A 19689-nucleotide genomic window follows, 5' to 3' on the forward strand; every position below is an offset into this window, starting at 1 on the left:
ATCTGAATTGCAGATATCATGTTCTTTTGCCACTAAACATTTCAATATATATTTCCTAAGAACAAAGGTAATCACTTAGTTTATGACAGTACAATAAAAATAAGGAGACTTACATGGTCACATTATTATTATTTAATTCACAGAATTAACTTGAATTTTACCAACTATCTCAATAATGCAACTTTTTTCCTAGTCCAGAATCCAAACTGGGATCAAACATACGTGTAAATATTCCTTTCTCTTTGGTCTTCTTTAACCTGAAACAGCTCCTCAGCTTTTCTTTGGGTTTCAGGACACTGATACTTTTGAAGAGCATCTTTCACTTTGCATTTGTCTGATATTTCCTTAACATTAATCATGCATTTGGGGGAGCAAGGATATCATAGATGTCTTTCTCAATGCATAATGTCAAGAGGCACATGATGTCAGTTTGTTCAACTAATTTTGATCACTTGGTTAAGGTGTGACTACCAGGCCTCTCCACTCGAATGCTACTATTCCCCATGGATATTACTAGGTTGGTGCAAAGTAATTGCGGTTTTGCATCATTGAGCTTGGCATGTGACACTGGAGTACATTCTCAAATGTGGTTGTGTTTACATCATTTTAATGCACATTCCCTCACTTTATTTTTTTTTTTGCTAATGACTTATTACATGCTGTTTACTTTATATTTATTTTAGACGATGGAAATGATGTTAGACAAAAAGCAAATTATAGCAATTTTTAAATTCGATTTCAAAATGGGTCATAAAGTAGTGGAGACAACTCTCAACATCAACAACCCATCGGGCCCAGGAACTACTAACAAATATACAGTGCAGTAGTGGTTCAAGAAGTTTTGCAAAGGAAATGAAAACCCTGAAAACGAGGAGTGTTGTGGCCAGCCATTGGGAGTTGACTATGACCAACTGAGAGGATCATCGAAGCTGATCCTCTTACAATTACATGAGAAATTGCTGAAGAACTCAATGTCTACCACTCTACGGTCATTTGGCATTTGAAGCAAATTGGAAAGGTGAAAAAGCTTGATAAGTGGGTGCCACAAAAATCTGAAAAATCATCATTTTGAAGTCTCATGTTCTCTTATTCCATGCAACAACAATGAACAATTTCTCGACTGGTTTGTGACATGGGACAAAAGTGGATTTTATATGACAATCATTGATGACCAGTTCAGTGGTTGGACCAAGAAGCTCCGAAGTACTTCCTAAAGCCAAACTTGTACCCCAGAAAGATCATGGTCACTGCCTGGTGGTCTGCTGTCTGTCTGATCCACTACAGCTTTCTGAATCCTGGCAAAACCATTACATCTGAGAAGTATGCTTGGCAAATCGATGAGATGCACTGAAAACTGCAAAGCTTGTAGCCAGCATCAATCAATGTAATGGGCCCAACTCTTCTCCATGAAAACACCCCACTATAGGTCACACAACAAACAGTTCAAAAAGTTGAACAAATAGGGCTACGAAATTTTGCCTCATCTGCCATGTTCACCTGGCCTCTCGCCAACCAACTACCACTTCTTTAAGCATCTCAGTAACTTTTTGCAGGGAAAATGCTTCCACAACCACTAGGAGGTAGACAATGCTTTCAAAGAGTTAATCGAATCTTGAAGCACAAATTTTTATGCTACGGGTGTAAACAAACATTTCTCCTGGAGTTTGTTCAAACTCATGTCCATTGAGTCAGTGATGCCATCCAACCACCTCATCCTCTGATGTTCCCTTCTCCTTTTGCCTTCAGTCGTTCCCAGTATCAGGGTCTTTTTCAGTGAGTCAGCTCTTCACATCAGGTGGCCCAAGTATTGGAGCTTCAGCTTCAGTATCAGTCCTTCCAATGAATATTTGGGGTGGATTTCCTTTAGGATTGCTTGGTTTGATCTTGCAGTTCAAGGGACTCTCAGGAGTCTTCTCCAGCACCACAGTTCAAAAGCATCAATTCTTTGGTGCTCAGACTTCTTTATGGTCCAGCTCTCATATCTGTACATGACTACTGGATAAATCATAGCTTTGACAATACGAACTTTTGTCTGCAAAATGATGGGTCTGCTTTTTAATATGCTGTCTAGGTTTGTCATAGCTTTCCTTCCAAGGAGCGAGTGTCTTAATTTCATGGCTACAGTCACTGTCTGCAGTGATTCTGGAGCCCAAGAAAATAAAATCTGTCACTACTTTCCCTTTCTCACCATTTATTTGCCATGACGTGATTGGACCAGATGCCATGATCTTCAATTTTTGAATGTTGAGTTTTAAACCAGCTTTTTTACTTTCCTCTTTCACCTTCATCAAGATGCTCTTTAGTTCTTCTTCACTTTCTGCCATTAAAGTGGTATCACCTGCATATCTGAGATTGTTGATATTTTTCTTGGCAATCTTTATTCCAGTTTGTGAGTCATCCAGCCTGGCATTTCACATGATGCACTCTGCACATAAGTTAAATAAGTAGGGTGACAATGTACAGACTTGATGTACTCCTTTCCCAATTTTGAACCAATCAATTGTTCCATGTCTGGTTCTAACTGTTGCTTCTTGACTTGCACACAGATTTCTCAGGAGGCAGGTAATGTGGTCTGCTATTCCCATCTCTTTAAGAATTATCCACAGTTTGTTGTGAACCACAAAGTCAAAGGCTTCAGTATAGTCAATGAAGCAAAAGTAGATTTGGCATTTTTTGCAAATCTCTTGCTTTTTTGATGATCCAGCAGATATCGGCAATTTGATCTCTGATTCCTTGGCCTTTTCTAAATTCAGCTTGTACATCTGGAATTTCTCAGTTCACATACTGATGAAGTTTAGCTTGAAGGAATTTGAGCATAATCTTACTAATTTGTGTCATTTAAAAAATTCCATATATAAGTGATATTATACAATATTTGTCTTTCTCTGTCTGCCTCACTTTAATCTCTAGATCCATTCATGTTGTTGCAAATAGTATTATTTCATTCTTTTTTTTATGGATGAGTAATATTCCACTGTATGTATGTATGCATATGTGTATATATACACCTATATATAATTTAAATAATTGATAGTCAAAACATTAAAACCAGAAAGTAGAAAACCACAGTCATTTAGATACCCTACTCTAGGGTGAAAAAAGCCATCTCAGACACACACACACACACACACACACACACACACACACACTCTGATGAGTGTGGACATTCTCCTGAGGCTGCTTATTTAACAGAAAGTCTTGGCTTGTAAAGCATAGCGTTCCTTCCCATTAGGAAAACTGACACTGATATTCTTGATCAGTATAACTTCAAGAAAGCTGGTTTATCCACGATAAATCTGAACTGACTTACTAGTCAATATTTTCTGTTAAATTTAAAACAACATGTCTGCTTAGTCTGACTGATAAGGAAGACTTAAGTGACCAAGAATACCCAATTCAGATAGGATTTGGGGCCCCCAATCATTTTTTCCTTTATTCAGGCAACAGAAAGAAACTTTTAAGGTTCTGAAACTAAATGACAACATTTTATCCAATGTTGATTTAAAAGGTGCATTCCTTACAAAAGCTAGTGTTAAAATACTAGTGAATTCTTTCCGTCTGGGTACAATCAGAATGCTCGCATTCTGTAGCTTGCACATTTTAAATAAATACAGACCAAATAACTTCTTATTGCTGCCATGAGGATAGATTTTCTCCAGACAGTAAGTGGTACATTAGCACATATTTGTCTCCCGGCTGCAGCTGTTTTTTCCTCCCTGATTTCCTTGACATACTAGTGGGACAGTCTAGAAAAATCAATGTTGTGATACATACAGATCAGGAAATTATCTCCTGATGGAGTCTTGTGTCTGTAATCACCAGCAGCCAGTCTTGCCAATTTCAATGGATGATGATGCAAATATATTTTTTTCTTAAGTGTATTAATAAGTTATTAAGCTGCGATTCATGGGGTCGCGAAGAGTCGGACACAACTGAGCGACTGAAGTGAACTGAATTTAAACAAAATAAACCACAGCAGGGTGAATAACAGCAACCATATTTCTTCAACCGAATATCCATACTATACGTCTGGTTGTAGTTTCAAAGAAATCTGGATTAAATAACACGATTCACATATGAAAAGACTGCTAAAAACTGAACTTTGGTTTCATTCAGTCGTACACAAAACAGCTACTTTTGTACTATATCGCCACATTTAGAGAAAATGAAATTGCTAGGTCTGAGACACGTATACTGGACACCTGAATCCTGAACATAATTTGTAGAAAGAATAAAATTGAGAGGGATAAGAAGAGGGCTAAATCACCTCATATTCTTGGTACACCAGGGATTTTTATTTAATTCTGATCTGTCAAAGAGGCACTATCGGAAATTCATTAAGCTTTCCAATTTTGCCACTGAATATCTGAGATACTCTCATCCTAACAGCTGCTCTCCAGACTACTGGGTAAAAATTTAGGGTCTAGCAGTTGAGGGGCAGTAAATGTCTTGGTGTGGAAAAGTTAACACACAGCTCAAGTTAAGGAATCCTGGTCTTGCAGACAGTGTTTTGCAGGGGAAGTTTTACAACGTTACAAGCGTTAGTCATAACCTTCAAGATAACAGCGAGCTCTAGGAACCGTGATTTTCAAAGGGGATGTGGGAATGAGCGTTTCGATGGAAGCTTTCCAGAGCTGCAGCTGCCGAGCGTGTGGGTTTTGCACTGGCTGTCACTTGACAGAGGTGGGGTGGGAGAAGAATTCTTTGAGGGCAAGTTCAGACAGTGAAGAGTTCAAGGCTGCAGCCTGCCTAAGAGCTGCGAGCAATAGATGGACACGCAAAACACAAATGTTAAAAGACACAGTTGGTTTGATTTCTGAAGGTTTTAAGGGGCTGAAATCATTCTATTACTGTACAATAACCATGCAGAGTAAAACTAACATGAAATAATAATAGTCAACAACAGAGTTGAGGATGGTTTTTCCAAATTCTGTTCTTCTTGGACACCATTTCTCATCATGGTAATGGTGTAGTGGAAACAGCATCAATTTTCGTGTTAGGGAGACAAAGATTTGGCCCTGCTACTTCGTGTGTGTGTGGCCTGGCCTCAATTTCATCTTCAATAGGGGAGTAATACCATCTTGCAGGGTTGTTGTGGGAATAAATGTATGTTAGGTAGCAGTAGGTAGTAACAGCAGCTCAAAAAAAAGTATGTGTTACCATTATCATAAAACTGATGCGCCTGTGTTGTGATAAGTACACTACCATCTATGCAGTTGCTATCAGTAAGCTGACCTACCGAACTAGAAAAGCTGTATTCAACAGCATGTAAATCATTCATAATATTTTTTAAAAAGGTTCTTTATGGTTTTGAGTTTACAAGATTTTTCAATTTAAATCTTATCAGTATAGTTTTTATGTCATTAAAATAGAGATTTTTATGGGTTCTTTCAACACAGTAGAAAACATATTCTGTGAGTTTTACAGTGTCATGAACTAGTTTCTGCCAGAGAAGAATACACTTAGCTGTTTCCTCCCTGCCTCAGACAGATTTCACAATGATTCACCAATAATGAAAACCACCAGCTGCCATTCCTAATAAAATGGTCTATTGGAGCTGCATACCTTATGGTAAACTCTAAGTCACATGCCCTCTTCTTATTTCTGCCTTTCTTCTCGAAGGCCAGTTAAAACTTGTCTTTCACAAATCTTAAGAGAGTAAATCAAAATCACCAACCTGGAATTTGACCAAATACCAACCAAGATTACCTAAAATAGAATCAAGGGTCAGGGCATCTCCATATATGCATAGTTGTCAGTCATTTCCCTGACGACATTTAAATCATCTGTCCTTCAGGTATCGTATTTTGTCTCTTCATGTTTTAACACCTATAGTCTTCCTTGTATTTTATTATTTATTCCCCAAGGGCAGGGGTTAGCAAACTGTGGCTAGTGGTTCAAAATATGGCTCACAACCTTTTTTTTGTATAGTCCACAAGAATGATTTTTACATTTTTAAACAGTTGAGAGAACAAAAATCAAATAATCCTTCCTGACATGTGAGCAATACACAAAACTGAAATTTCAGTGACCATAAATAAAGTTTTATTGGAACATATCCATGCTCATTTGTTCACATATTATCTGTGGTTCCTTTTGTGTTACAATGATAGAGGTGAGCAGTTGTTATAGAGACCATATGGCTGGCAAAGCCTAAAATATTTACCTCTGACCTTTTACAGCTGAAGTTTGTTGACACTGCCTTAGGGGGTCTTTCTTTTGGAAGAAAGGGAGGCAAATACACAGAAGCTTGGCCTCCCGTCTAGTCAGACTCGGAAAGGCAGCAGAGCCTAGCCTGACTTTTCAGTAAGGCTGGAATGGAACATTAAAAAAAGAGAACTGGCATAGGAAACACGAGACAGTGGTCTCAGGTTTTATTTCTATGGTTGTTCTGAACAATCATGTACTCAACTTCCCTAGACCTGTAACAGGACTTCTCTCTCGCTGTGTTCAGTTTGTTTGGAGAAGAAGACAGTCCTTCACTGCCTTACAGAATCACCAGGATAATATGTGAAATATTACCCTCATCCCCTCCCTTACTCCATTTCCTCAAATCAATCCAGGGTCAGCAGAATCCAAGGAAATGAGGTATTCCCAGAGGACTATGGGATGGAAGTTTAAAACTCAGTTTTAAGCCTATGGAGATAAACCCCCAATCACATACTTACAACAATGAATAATTCACCTTGGTCTCTACTGTATTATGGCAATAGTTAGGGCATATGAAACTTTCTGGAAATTCCCTATTATAAATATGACTGTTATCTACATAGTCTGAAAATATTGATACCTGAGAAAATATCTTCTAAATTATAGCAGAAAAACAGATCTAAAGCTGGACAAAGAGACGGTGATGGGCTGAACAGAGATAACTTTATATTCACAGTAGAGCCGTGTGCAGACATATGTACATTCATACAGATATCATCAAACGCCAAATGCATTTCTAATCAGAGTTCCTATCTCACACATTTTCTACTGCAGTGAGAATCTACACATTCTCATTCCTAAGCCAAGATTAGGCTATATAACTGCACAGTAAAGAGCTTTTTACCATCATCTATTTAAAAAATACATTTTACATTATTGGGTTATGAAATACTCAAAACTTTTTACCATTCCAATTCCTTGCTATAGAGTAGGAGAGGTGATTGATTTCATTGCATAGATTTTCATTTTGCTAACTATCCAGCCAATGTATATTGTGTGATAGAAAAAAATCATTAATTATTGGATACTAGTTTAATGTAAGGAGAAGGCCATGGCACCCCACTCCAGTCCTCTTGCCTGGAAAATCCCATGGACGGAGGAGCCTGGTGGGCTGCAGTCCATGGGGTCGCTAAGAGTCGGACATGACTGAGCGACTTCACTTTCACTTTTCACTTTCATGCATTGGAGAAGGAAATGGCAACCCACTCCAGTGTTCTTGCCTGGGGAATCCCAGGGACGGGGGAGCCTGGTGGGCTGCCGTCTATGGGGTCGCACAGAGTCGGACACGACTGAAGCGACTTAGCAGCAGCAGCAGCAGCAGTTTAATGTAAAAGGTTAAATGAGTTATGGGTACAATGACTACTCATCATTAAAAGTGGTGAACAGGGCAGGGAGTCTTGGCATTCTTTCTGGTCACACTGCATTACTAAGTCACTTTGGAACAGGTGCTCTCAAAGGGAAAGCAGGTTCTGAGAAAACGCTACAGAGAATGACACAAGAATAGATGAGAATGAATAATAATTTTTGTAAGTTGGGAGGACAAATAAATACTCTGCTACAAATATTATTAAAATCACCCAAACTAATTAAAATAGAGTTGGAAAAGTTCTTAAAGGACTCTGAACCCAAGTTTCCTTCATGGAAAGTCAACATGCATGTCAGGTAGCCATTTTTCAGTTTCTACCTCCTTATTCATTTCTTCCCTTCCTCATGCATACCAGTGCACTCCCTTTGGGTACAACTCCAGTGATTACACAGTCAAAAATGCACAAGAAAGTAGATAAAAGAATACTGAAACAGAAAATAGGAGTTCCAAATTCCAAATTCAGTCTCCATTAACTCTAGTTGTGTGGCACTGAGCAAGTCTCCGGTGCTCTCTGGACCTCAGTTTCCTCACTGGAAAATAAGGTCTTTTCCAGTTCTCTCTGGCCTTTTCCAGTTCTGAATTTCCCTGTGTCTATAATGTGCACCTTATGCTATATAAATGAAAGCTACAAAGAGCTGTAGACTTTCTTCTTACATTTCTTATTTATGTCAAACTTAGGCTGCCTCTGTATATTCCAACACTTTCTAAATTTCATCCTAACACTTTGTCTTTACCTCAGCTTTCCAGATTACCTATAGCTTGATTTTTCTAATCAGAGTTCCTATCTCATGCATTTTCTATATCTCAATGCTACCATGATTTAGAATTTGCCCTTTTATAGTCACTCAATAGTCAAGGCTCTGGGCATACACACCAAGGAAACCAGATCTGAAAGAGACACATGCACCCCAATGTTCATCGCAGCACTGTTTATAATAGCCAGGACATGGAAGCAACCCAGATGCCCATCAGCAGACGAATGGATGAGGAAGCTGTGGTACATATACACCATGGAATATTACTCAGCCATTAAAAAGAATTCATTTGAATCAGTTCTAATGAGATGGATGAAACTGGAGCCCATTATACAGAGCGAAGTAAGCCAGAAAGATAAAGACCATTACAGTATACTAACACATATATATGGACTTTAGAAAGATGGTAACGATAACCCTATATGCAAAACAGAAAAAGAGACTCAGATGTATGGAACAGACTTGTGGACTCTGGGAGAAGGCGAGGGTGGGATGTTTCAGGAGAACAGCATTGAAACATGTATATTATCTAGGGTGAAACGGATAACCAGCTCAGGTTGGGTACATGAGACAAGTGCTAGGGCCTGGTGCACTGGGAAGACCCAAAGGCTTAACTACAAAACCCTCCATGTGGCTTAGTCTGTCTTGCAAAATTTTGAAGTTAAAAAACAAAAACAAACAAAAGATCATGAGAAATGTTTTACTGTTCTTAAACAAAACTAAAAATGTCTTCAGTCTTCAACAGACTGTTAGTAAACTGCTCAATATTTGATTTGACTCTTTTTTTCATGATGAGAACGTATGGATCAGAAAAACTGTGAGCTCAAAGAATGCTATACTTTTTATAAAAATGACAATATACATTTGGTATAGTCTAAGTATATATAAGAATTTTTTTGGAAGCAAAAATGCTGTATATTTTAATATGATAGTAGCTTGGCAAAGGTTGCCAATGCAACAGGAGAATGACTATTCGACATTTTCTTTTTGTAACTAGAGTGGGTAGAGTTAAAAAGACCAAATGTGTCTGGGGAAACTTCCTCTACTAAACAACCATTATAACCCATATCTACAGTGTTATATAACTAAAACCAAATTTATTTTTTTGCTAAATAAGTACATTTAGTTATGGAAGTAAGATATTTAAAAATTAACTTCAATATTTTGGTTATAAATGTGAACATAAACAATATTTTCTCAGCTATTTAAGTTCAAAAACAATTTTTTTAAAGCAAAAGGAATGGAGTCTAGGTGATAAAATGATGGCTAACAATTGACTGACTTGTTTGAAAAACATCACCAGGATATAAATATGCCATACTTCAGTAAAAAGTTGCATCAAATAAATTACCACTCTGAACAGTTTATAGTAATGTAATGAGTTCTGAGTCTTCCCATTGAGCTGAAGAATCAAAACTCCGTATCACGGTCTGTACGATCTGACCCTGCCCGCCCCTCCAATACCTTTTCCTGTATCTCTTCTTCACTCCCTACTTTCTCTAAGTTTCACTTCATCTACCCCAAAGAATCAAACCTTTTTCTGCCTATGTGTTTTTATATATGATTTTCCCCCTGTTCCCGTGGGCTTGCCAGGTGGCTCCAGTGGTAAGATACCTGCCTGTCAATGCAGGAGATGTAAGAGATACGGGTTTGATTCCTGGGTCGGGAAGATCCCCTGGAGGAGGGCATGGCAACCCACTCCAGTACTCTTGCTGGAGAATCCAACGGACAGAGGAGCCTGGTGGGCTGCAGTCCATGGGGTCACAAAGAGTCGGCCCAGACTGAGCGACTTGGCGCGCACTCAGTTCATGGTGCTCCTCCTCTTAATCATTGCTTGTACAGCTCTAAACTCTGCTGTGAAAAGCAAGTAGAACTGTTTAAATGTTTCCTACCTTCAGAGGTTCGAAAGTTCACATGGGAAGCTGAGCTAATCCACCTACCACTTTCTAGATTATAAACAGCAGTGCATCAGGACAAACAGCGTTGAGGGTAAAATAAGAAGCAAGCTCTAACGTTCAGCGGGCTGGAGCAGGAGGACACAGTGTGGAGGGATGAGGGGAGGCTTTTGTTGTTTTCTGGGCAGGGCAGGTGTGATGCAGTCACGAAACCTGTCCCCAAGCCACTATATGCAGCTGAAGAAGTCTCTCTTCTTGACCCTGCGTCAGAAGACGACTTGTGTTTGGCCCACTGAAGAGTTTTGTCTGGCCAGAAGTTGAAAATCAGGAAAGGGGCACGTCAAACCCTGCTTACTTAACTTACATGTAGTGTACATCATGCGAGCGGGGCTGGATGAAGCACAAGCTGGAATCAAGATTGCAGGCAGAAATATCAATAACCTCAGATATGAAGATGACACCAGCCTTATGGCAGAAAGCAAAGAAGAACTAAAGAGCCTCTTGATGAAAGTGAAAGAGGAGTGAAAAAGTTGGCTTACAACTCCACATTCAAAAACGAAGATCATGGCATCTGGTCCCATCACTTCAGGGCAAATAGACGGGGAAATAATGGAAACAGTGACAGACTTCATTTTGCGGGGCTCTAAAATCACTGCAGATGGTGACTGCAGTCATGAAATTAAAAGATGCTTGCTCCTTGAAAGAAAAGCGATGACCAACCTAGACAGCATATTCAAAAGCAGAGGCATTACTTTGCCAACAAAGGTCCATCCAATCAAAGCTATTGTTTTTCCAGTAGTCATGTATGGATGTGAGAGTTGGACTGTGAAGAAAGCTGAGCACCGAAGAATTGATGCTTTTGAACTGTGGTGTTGGAGAAGACTCTTGAGAGTCCCTTGGACTGCAAGGAGATCCAACCAGTCCATCCTAAAGGAGATCAGTCCTGGGTGTTCATTGGAGAGACTGATACTGAAGCTGAAACTCCAATACTTTGGCTGCCTGATGGGAAGCACTGACTCACTGGAAGACCCTGCTGCAGGGGAGATTGAAGGCAGGAGGAGAAGGAGATGACAGAGGATGAGATGGCTGGATGGCATCATTGATTCAAAGGACATGAGTCAGAAAGCTCTGGGAGTTGGTGACAGACAGGGAGGCCTGGCGTGCTGCAGTTCATGGAGTCGTAAAGAGTCGGACATGACTGAGTGACTGAACTGAACTGAGAGGTTGAAAAACTTGCTGTTGTCTTTGTAAGATTCATTTATTTATCAAACATTTATTGAGCATCTATCAGCACTTTTCATAATGTTAACTATACAGCAGGGACCAAGCACAGAAAAATATACAAAGTTCCTACCCTTTTGGAATCTACAGTCATGTGGAAGACAGGTAATAAACAAGAAGAACGTGTAGTGCATTAGATCATGGTACGTGCTAAAGACAAGGCCAAGGGGGAAGGGAAGGGTGCATGAGTGAGTCTGTGTGCATGTGGCTACAGGTTTAGAAAGTGTGGCCAAGGAAGGCCTCAAGGAGAAGGTGACATTTCAGAAAAGGGTTGGGAGGGATGAACGGGTCACGGAAATACCTGAGGAAAGAGCATTCCAGGCAAGGGAACAGCAAGGGTGAAGGTCTTGATGAGGTAGTGAGTTGGGATATTTGAGCAAAGCTGGCAGGAGGCCACTGTGGCTGCAGAGATGACGTCAGAAAGCCTCACGGGGCACTGGGAGAAGCCCGGCTTTCACTCTGAGTGAGACGGGAAGCCAGAGGAGCAACATGATCTGACTTGTGCTTCAGTAAATAGATTCCTCCGGCTGTAAGAGAGAAAGCACGGCTGGAAAAACAGTTGGGAGACTACTGCAGTAATCCTGGAGAGAGATGATGGCGGTTTGGGCTACAGTAGTACAACAGGAAATCACTAACAAGTGATCAGATTCTGAATATATTTTGAGGGGAGAGCCAACAGGATTTCCAGATGGATTAGATGTGGGTTTTGAAAGGAAGAGAGGGGTCAAGGACAACTAAAAACTTTCCGGCTTAAGCAAGTGGAAGAAAGGAGTTGCCAACATTCAAAATCAGAAGGCTTAATAATCCACACTTCCATCTTCTCACAAAACACTAGAAGATGCGGTCAACGGTCTATCTGCATTTTTCACAAGATGGAAATCAGCTGGAGCTGTGAAGCAGCTGGTCCCTGGAGAGGGGCCACTGGCCCTTTGGTGCATATAGGTCTTACTCCCTGTTATCTTCAACCTGGCTTTTTGTATGAGCAGCTGTTTGGGCCAGCCTGACTGCTGCAGACAGCTTGGGTCTGGGACCCCTGCCCAAAGTTGTCTCATAACTGTACTGTCACAAAAATACACCGTAAACTTGCCCATAATTCTGACTGAAGAAAGCAAAGTTTTGAGAAAGTATTTATTTAAAAACAGGGTATAAACAGCACACCTCTTATTCTAGCTTTCCCCTCCATTAGTGATTTGACAGCAACCTGGGACAGAGGTCTACCCTCTGTCTCTCTTCTCAGTGAAAAGAGAAGAAAACCCTCTTCTGCATATTCTGACTTCAAGTCTAAATGCCACTCACTTGACTGTCCCTGGCTCCAGTGCCCAGCAGTGACTCTGGTTCATATGGTTCTGCACCATACCAGGTCAAGTACCACATCTCCCTCTACCCATAAATTACAATTTCAAAGTGATCATAATTCAGAATTTGGCCATAAAAGAGTAAGATTAATTTATTTAAATGCATCAATATGATCTTTGCTCAATGCAGCATACATTTATAAGGCCTCCTTATGTTTAAGACATAAGTTATGAATATTTTCCCTTTATTTGTAAATTAGATTCACCACAAACATGTTCTATGATGATTACCTATTTCACTCAGTTTAGTTCAGTCGATCAGTCGTGTCTGACTCTTTGGGACCCCTTGGACTGCAGCACGCCAGGCCTCCCTGCCCATCACAAACTCCTGGAGTTTGCTCAAACTATGCCCATCGAGTCGGTGATGCCATCCGGCCATCTCATCCTCTGTCGTCCCCTTCTCCTCCTGCCCCCAGTCCCTCCCAGCGTCAGGATCTTTTCCAGTGAGTCAATTCTTCGCATGAGGTAGCCAAAGTATTGGAGTTTCAGCTTCAGCATCAGTCCTTCCAATGAACACGCAGCACTGATCTCCTTTAGGATGGACTGGTTGGATCTCCTTGCAGTCCAAGGGACTCTCAAGAGTCTTCTCCAATACCACAGTTCAGAAGCATCAATTTTTCGGCGCTCAGCTTTCTTCACAGTCCAACTTTCACATCCATACATGACCACTGGAAAAATCATAGCCCTGACCAGACGGACCTTTGTTGGCAAAGTAATGTCTCTGCTTTTTAATATGCTATCTAGGTTGGTCATAACTTTCCTTCCAAGGAGTAAGCATCTTTTAATTTCATGGCTGCAGTCACCATCTGCAGTGATTTTGGAGCCCCCAAAAATAAAGTCTGACACTGTTTCCACTGTCTCCACATCTATTTCCCATGAGGTGATGTGACCAGATGCCATGATCTTAGTTTTCTGAATATTAAGTTTTAAGCCAACTTTTTCCCTCTCCTCTTTCACTTTCATCAAGAGGCTTTTCAGTTGGTCTTTACTTTCTGCCATTTTGACTCTAGGCAACACCAAATCTTTCCTGATAGGGGTGGGGCAGGAGGGAAGCACTGGAAGGAAGGGTGGGGAAAAGGAAAGTGATTAAAAAAAACTTTCCTATTTGATATTAGAAAAGTCAGCATATATAGGTTTGTGAAAGAGATCAAATAATATAAACCTCACTGCCCTGCCTCAACCCCAAAGCAGCTTTCTCTCACAAAAGCAGTCATGAACAGGCCAGGGCTGTAGACTGGGGAGGAGGGTAAGTCCTGCCAGGAAAATTCTTCCCCCCAGCCTCTCTCTCTTACCTAATTATGGTCATTTAGACACAGAAACAATAAATCTCATGACACGGACTCCCTATAATAAAGAAGGATCATTTTTGATATCAAGGAGAATTTAAAGAAAAACATGTGCTAATCAGTAACCCCAAAACTATGGGTAACATAAGTGTCAAGACAGATACTTTGTGGTAATAAATCAAAATGCACTTTATAAAGCTGCATTCGGCCAGCAGAAGGACAAGCATAACAAAGGGTTTGGATATCAGTTCTCCTCTGGTGTCACAGGAGAACTGTGGCTCGGGAGTCAGGACACCCAGCTCGGCTTCCATTTAGTCTCCTGACCTTGCAGAAGTCCTGTAACCATGACAGGTCTTGTCTGTAAAATGAAGAGAGTGTGAAGAGCATAGACACAGAAGTTTTCATACCTTAGAGCGCCACTTATAAAATTTGGTCCCTTTGTTTAACTCAGGGACGAGCCCACACATACTGAATGCTGGAGGCTAGAACCTAACCAGAGTTACAGGGCACAGAAGCGACACGCAGGTCTTGCTGACACTTCTGTCACCAGGATCCAGCTCTCTGAGAAGGAAATTAAGTCCTTCCCCCTTCCAGTAGCAGCGGAAAGGGTCCGATACCCAGGGATACGCAGCCGGGGCCTCTTACCCTCCCTGGGCTCCGTAGAAGGCTATTCTCCACTGAGCCCCCTGCAACTTCTTCCAACTGTTTAAAGAGTGGTGTTTGCTCCCAAGGCTGGTAATGCCTGTTGAACTTTCAGTTACATAATTTAATCAAATATTATGTAATTTGATGAGACATGACAGTGAAAGGCAGAGTTGTTTTCCATACAAACTACACGTAGTAATTGAGAAGAACTGATAAAGGCACATCACTTAAAATGGCTATCAAGGCAGATATAGGTCAGACAATTCTACAAGAATGGAAAACGCATTGTAAAAACCTAGGATTCTCTCTAAAGCCTTTTTCTACTTTACAAAATTGGTATGGGAAACCACAGAAAATGCAATCAGTAAGGTATAATTAATGCGAGGAAAATGTTAGGAAATTATAATCAGCAGATCTATAATCGAAGAAAAGGTCTTGACCCTACATCAAGGTTTCTACTACAATGGAAAAAAGAATAAGAACCATGGAGAAATGTTACCAAGTCCCCATGTTCTTATTTAAAACCAGATGAACTAGGCAATGACGACGCTGAAAGAGCTTTCCAGTAAGTGGCCAGGGAGGGAGAGAGAAAGGGGAAGACTGGGTTAGAGTCGTGGGAAGTAGGGGCAGACAGACACACAGACACTACTTTTGACAGTCTGGCATGTCCCTGATCCACTTCTTCAGAGAGTCACAGGTTCATCTCTACTACCTTTCCAAGTAAAGATTTCTTTAACTAGAAATCTTAGTAGATTTTAGTTAAAAGTTACTAACTGTAAAAAGTTAGTAACTAAACTCGGCCCCTGCATTCTCAAGATTTAAAATTATACATTTGATAAATTAATGAGTAATAATGTTAGTTGAATTTACTTGGGAAAGGAGCATTGAGAACAAGAACCCCAGAGGCTTTGGTTTTGTAAGAGTAAGACATGCAGAGTGTGAGTAGTCCTAGGCAGAAATAATAGTTTTCAACAGCAAGACCAGGCCTATAATTTCTGCAGCACACTATGACATCATGGTTTACATGAGGCCAACTCCATAAACCAACATTTACCTGATTAGAGATTCTTCTGCAGATCTATTCACTACATCATTAGAGCAAATAATTAAAACTGCCTAGGCAATAATACAAGCCAGATCTGTTTACAAAAATGTTCTTTTCCCCCCAAAAAACTCTTTTAGTCTCACCACCACTTACAGACCTTTCCCATTTAGTAAATTATAGACTTAGAGCATTTCTTTTAGTCTGACTTCACTTTCAAGGAATTCTTCAATTAACTTTACGTTGCTTTAAGCTGTTCATCCAACGAGAAAACAATCTGTGGCTTCTGACTCCTCTGCGTGCCAATGGCTGCCATCCATGTTTGACTTTCAGACACACGGTCTCTTGAGAGCCGGGCTCTGTTTGCATAAAGCCAGTCAGTTGTCATAGCATTCTGACAAGCACCATAGAAACACAGGGAACAGTACTCCAGAGTGGCCACACTCGGAGAATTACCACTGCAAAGCTAACTGCATGGGGGACGCACAGGACAGCCGCACCCAATCACCTGGCCCCAGCCAGAAGGTGACATGTACCGCACTTTCATCTGTGAACTTCCCACTTTCAGGTGTCATCTCTTTAACATCAATTCCCTCTTGTCCCTTCTGCTCTTCTTTCAAAACGGATAAAACACCGGAAACTCATGGAAAAGTGTGGTTACTCGAACAGGCAAAAACGCCACTGGGGACCTAGGAAGCGAGACTGTACTGCCTCTCCAACGGTTGCAATGCATCTAGCGTCAGAGCATCAGCCAAATACAAGTTAGAAACAAAACAGAAGCAGGAGCTCAGAGGTGGGACCTTAGTTGCAAACTTTGAATTTTCTGAGTCTGGTAGAGCACCTCAATCTTCTTTGTTTCTTAAGGCTCACTCACTGATGCTTTTTTTAAAAAAGAAGTACAAAAATAACAATTGGACAGTGGAAGATAACCATGGGAACAAATGAAAACAAATGATGATCACTGAAGAAAAGAGATCTTTAGGCTTTCTACCCATTACAGCTGACTCAGGCAGCATGGAATCTCTCTCTTTCCTTCCCCCCTGGGTTTTGGCAGTTTCTCCATGTTCCTCACCTATGTCTGTCCTATGGAAGAACCTGTGAAGCCAACAGAATAATAAACCGAGAATGATGTTTTGAAGGACTCTTGAATACTCAGGCTCAATGTAAGAGGCACAGGAGATTCCCCTCCCCCCAGTTAGGTTCAGTGCTGTTCCCGTAACAGGATGTGCAACTGTAGAAACTGCAGGCCTTTCCACAGCAACAGAATGAACATTCTGGCAGAGCCAGGCCTACCAGCATGCAGGCAGAGCCGGAGGAACAAGAAAGGATGCACAGGCCCGGTGAAGCCCAGTGGCTGACGGTGGACTTGGCCCTGGCTCACCATGGGCTGACGAGGGATGGAAGGACCTATGGAAAGTCCGCTCCTCAGAGCAGAACAGCACCGTGACCACCCTTAATGTTACTGCTACTGAACCTGAATCAAAGACCTGTAGGATTCCTGGGAGGACTCCTGAGGTACCCGAAGTTATTCTAATAGCATTCTTTCCCCTTGGTCTTCCCTCTCTACTTTTATTTAAAATCCCCACGTGAATTTGATTATGTTTAGTTTGCAAGCTATTACAGCTTCTCTGTAGGAAAAGAGGATGGGTAGAACTATGTCTGTCTCATATGTCCGCTCTCTTTCTCTCACCTTCTGAAAGGGACCAATACAGACACATATACACACACATACAGAGCTAGCACCCAAGCTATACTTCCTTCTGCATTAAAAATGATAAGAGTTTTATAAAGTGTCAGATATTTTCTCCTTTAACTTACAGATAATCGTATCTATAGATTTATCTTTATGTCTGTTCTGAGATTTTAAAAATACAAACCAAAGATATCTGATATACTACTCTGTTCAAACTGTTGCTTAACGGACGGCCAGCACTTTTCTGAAGTAGGGTCATAGTGCAGATCTTGCCTCAAACTCAAGAGCTCAAGAGAGCTTCTCTCCAACCGCTTTGTTTTCTCTAGTACTTAGACTCTTCAAATAAAACAAAATGTCCTATAAATTTTCTTTGAAATGAGGCAATCCTGAAATTTAGAAAAGGGTTCCTTTTCTCTTGAAGCTTCTTGCTAAATCTTGTGTACCATTAGCTTACTTCTGGAAGTAAAGGTGGTTGAGATGCCTAACTTGGAAGGAACAAATGAATCAAAAGGGATAGAGTTGAGGGTATAAACATATTACATCCCATTTCTTGGAAACTCCAAAGAATAAAGAACTTACTATGTATAAGGAGAACTCTACAGTATGCCATCAGTAATTCAAGTACTTGTAACAGCTTTGTTTGATCCCAAGCAAAAGCAGTGGCAAAGGGCTGACTGTTCTCGATTTCTAGGTGAGAGCAGTGAGCTGGGCAATTCTGCATTGGTATTTGAGGTCTAGGCAATCAACAGGCCTTGAAAAATAAGAGCATATTGATACAAAGAAAATCCCATTACCTTCTAATAAAACAGCTCTTTGTAAGTAAATAGCAATGCATTTAGTGACTTAGTAAGTTTTAAGTCATTAAAAATAAATGGTTTTAAAACACTTTAAAACTTATGTGCAAAAAATGTTAGCAGTTACTATTCAACTCTAACCTGATGTCCCCCTTGGTGAGAGTCAGGTGAGAGAGCCTCCTCTCTTTTAATTTACATCTTTATGTCTTTTAGGCCTCGGCAAAGATACCACCCCATTTGCAGCTCTCAAAAAAGAATGGCCAAAACAATGCTGGGCCTCACAAACTCTGTATCAGACCTTCAAAATACTGCAGAGCTTCATAAATCAATTCTGTCCCTTTGCCAATGGCATCTAACTTCCTTTGGAAATCCAGGGACCAAAGAGAAAATATTTTGGCTTTCTAGTGTAAATTCGTACAGATTTTGAACTTACAGTTTCTGGCTATAAAGTTGTCTTTCACCAAGAAGCCACGATACTAGACCATTAAGTGAGATGATTCTGCTTTTAGAAAATCTGCAAATGATTTAAGATTTACTTGAAGAATAGAAAAGTGAGTTGCAAAGAATTGTCTGAAATAGAGAAGAGGGTGTAGGAGCAAATAAGATATATGAGGATACAAGGTTTTTGAAAGGTTGCATGGGGGAATGAAGACATCAAATGCCACGATTTCAGAAAATAAAAATTACAAGGTACATGATATGCTAGCAAAGTTCTTCATTATAGTAAGGCTTTCCAGGAAATAAGAAAACCTGTATGGCTGTTACCCAGGGTGATTACTGAATCAGAGATATTACTCAGAAAATAAAACTGCATATAATACACAGGCATCTCAAGTCGGTCTCCTTGTACCACACTCCCCCTGCCCTTAAGCTCACACTAGCCACTTCCTCTAACTGAGAAAACAAAACAAAACAAAAAACACTGTGTAGCTTTCTGAGATTTATGCACAAATTCCAAGTGAATTAAAAAAAATGAAAATAATCCATGAAATCAGATGACAATATGATGAAAATTCTCTTACTCTTTAAGGCTGTGATAACAGCTTGAAAGAAAGATTATACTCCCACAGAATATAAATGGCACTCTTACACCCTCATGTGTTTACCTTTATATCATTTAAAAAGAGAAGACTTAAATAGAAAAGGGTTGGAAAGAGACATTCAAACATTACAGTTAAGAAATCTAGAAATAATTTCAGAGAAAAACGGGTCGTTAAGTAGACCAAAATACAAAAATGGCAGATGACCCATGACTCAGGTTTCTTTATTAATTGACTCTTCAGAAAAGATCTCAGTAGGCGAGTTGTTGGTAACACAAAGTACATACAGAGGAATTTCATTTCTCAGTTACTGTGGCGCTTCTTGCT

General features: G+C 40.3%; 1 protein-coding gene and 1 long non-coding RNA gene across 3 annotated transcripts in view; both read right to left on the reverse strand.

Annotated features, from left to right (window-relative positions):
- CMSS1 (cms1 ribosomal small subunit homolog) overlaps window positions 1-19689 on the reverse strand; it is a 373974-nt gene that overhangs the window by 139715 nt on the left and 214570 nt on the right. The window lies entirely within an intron of this gene.
- On the reverse strand, window positions 12937-14861 carry LOC139031046 (uncharacterized). Its single transcript, XR_011483464.1, has 2 exons — window positions 14643-14861; window positions 12937-14506 (listed from the first exon to the last, which is right to left on the reverse strand). It is a non-coding gene; the product is annotated as an uncharacterized lncRNA (long non-coding RNA).

This window comes from Odocoileus virginianus, chromosome 25 (assembly GCF_023699985.2).
Source record: "Odocoileus virginianus isolate 20LAN1187 ecotype Illinois chromosome 25, Ovbor_1.2, whole genome shotgun sequence".
Lineage (NCBI taxonomy): Eukaryota > Metazoa > Chordata > Mammalia > Artiodactyla > Cervidae > Odocoileus > Odocoileus virginianus.